General features: G+C 34.3%; 1 pseudogene; it reads left to right on the top strand.

Annotated features, from left to right (window-relative positions):
• Positions 1–1423: 1423 nt before the first annotated feature.
• Positions 1424–1889, top strand: LOC100720510 (large ribosomal subunit protein uL24-like; annotated as a pseudogene).
• The last annotated feature ends 350 nt before the right edge of the window (positions 1890–2239 follow it).

The raw sequence follows: 2239 nt of genomic DNA, 5'->3' as shown, positions 1-2239 counted from the left end.
CAAGACTAAGAGGTCAATTCTTTCCTAATTGTGATATAGTCTCAATGTTATCCTAAATGCAGATAAATGTTAGAAAGATTTTTAGACGAAAAACAAAAAGAGGTAAATTGGTACTGAGATTTAAGTAGAAATACCAATGACTTAAAATAACCTAAACAAGTTTTTGAAGAGCAAATTTTAAGCATTTATTCTCCAACTCACAATAGAGCTACGGTGATCATGGTACTGGCATAAGGACATACACTTAGAGCAGTGTAATGGAATATTGTCCATAAATAGAACCACAAATAGATTGTCAGTTAATTTTTAACAAAAACTCTACATTAATTCAATCAAGAGAGGATAGTTAATTCAACAAATTGTGTTAGAAAAGAAATAAGCCACATCTGAAACAAAGACTGAGTCTCAGAAGGTTAAAACCCCATGTCAGCAAGGCTGCATTCCTAGAGGACCTAGAGGGAAAGTCAGTGTCCTTGCTTTTTCTAGCCTACATTCCTGGTCATGACTCATCTTCCATCTTCAACGCCAGTAACATATCATCAATTTAACATGTTCTCAGGTTCCAGGAATACAAATGTAGAAGTCTTTGAGGTATTATTACTTGTCCTATCACATCATTAAAGTCCCCAGCTTCAGTATGATGCTATTGACAAGATCAAAAGAAAATCAGCAATCTAGTTGCATAGTGGCTAAGAAGTATACTTAATATTTGACAGGAGACTGATTTTCCTACAAACAAATCAATTTTCCATTCTTATATGCATACCAGTTTACAGATTCCCCCATATTTTTCAGAAAAAGACTTTATTCTTTGAAGAATTTTCTGGATTTTCAGTATTTATTGGTGGTTTTCAGAAGTAGACCTTAATATTTATTTTGTATACTTACTCTTATGGTATTTTATCTGTTCAGTGTCATTACCATTTAAGGACTTACTTGTTCAAGCTCTTGGGTGGACAAGTCAAAGATAAAAAAAAAAAATCTAAGAGATATTGAAAGAAAGACAGGGCAGGGAGAGAAGGACCTCTTCACACTATACATAATATTAATTTGAAATTGATCACAAATGCAAAAAAGAAAATTAAAAATATGGAATTTCTATATGAAAATAGAGAAGAAAGGCTTCACAATCATTTTAAGGCAAATATGTGTTGAATAATACATTAAAAATGATAAAAATATTTCTTCAAAAATAAATAGTCTGCTCATTCCATTTCAGAAAATTAAAAGCTAAGTGACAGACTGGAAGAAATATTAACTTTTCACATGCCCAACAAAGACTTTATATTCAGATATATAAAGGACCTTTATTGTAGCTAGATAAAAACTTTAACATCATAATTAATATAGTAGTAAGAACACAAACCACTCGAATACATCCCTATCCCCTTTTGCAGCCATTGATGGAACTACAGAAACCAAAATGACATTCAATTCCTTTGTGACTTCATACCAAAGCAAGAATTCCAAAAAAGCATTTCAATGCACCTTCCCATGTTCACAGAAAGATTCTGACTTCCCCTCTTTCCAAAGAGCTGAGACAGAAATACATGGTTTGATGTATACCCACCCAAAAGGATAATGAAGTTCAGGTTGTGCGAGGACGTAAAACAACAGCAAATTGGCAAAATAGTCCAGGTGTACAAGAAATACATTTTCTATCCTGAATGGGAACAGTGGGAAAAAGTAAACAGCACCGTTGCCCATGTGAGTAATCACCCCAGCAGGGTGGTTATCACCAGGCTAAAAGTGGACTTTTGTCCAAAAAGATGCTGGAACAGAAAGCCAGATCTCACCATGTAGGAAAAGAGAAGAGCAAATATGAGGAAGAAACAATTGAGAAAATACAAGGACAAGTCCTCTTAAGTACATCTTTTGTTAAAAACTAGTAAAATGAAAATAAAAGCGGATACATCACTTAAAAATATGAATGGCCAATATGCAAATGAGATATGTACCATGTCAATAGGGAACCATAAGTTACAATTACAATATATACATGCTGAAATGGTTAAAATTTAAAAGGCAATTCCAAATGTTGACAAGGAGGTAGAAAAACTGACAGTCTTATTCATTTTGAGGGAAAAATGTTGCTATCCCTTTGACAGAGTTCTGAAACTCCTAAACAGTTCCACAGTGTCCCTGTCCCAGGCTTCTCCCCCTCTGCTCTCCCTCCTCTATTTTCGGGTTCCCTGGAGCTTTGTTTTTAGTCCTCCAACCAAAAACTATCCTGAATGGG

The sequence above is a fragment of the Cavia porcellus genome, unplaced genomic scaffold (assembly GCF_034190915.1).
Source record: "Cavia porcellus strain 051 isolate PalLab524CR breed Dunkin Hartley unplaced genomic scaffold, mCavPor4.1 scaffold_22, whole genome shotgun sequence".
In the NCBI taxonomy this organism is placed as follows: domain Eukaryota; kingdom Metazoa; phylum Chordata; class Mammalia; order Rodentia; family Caviidae; genus Cavia; species Cavia porcellus.
This window is presented reverse-complemented; position numbering and strand designations above follow the sequence as displayed.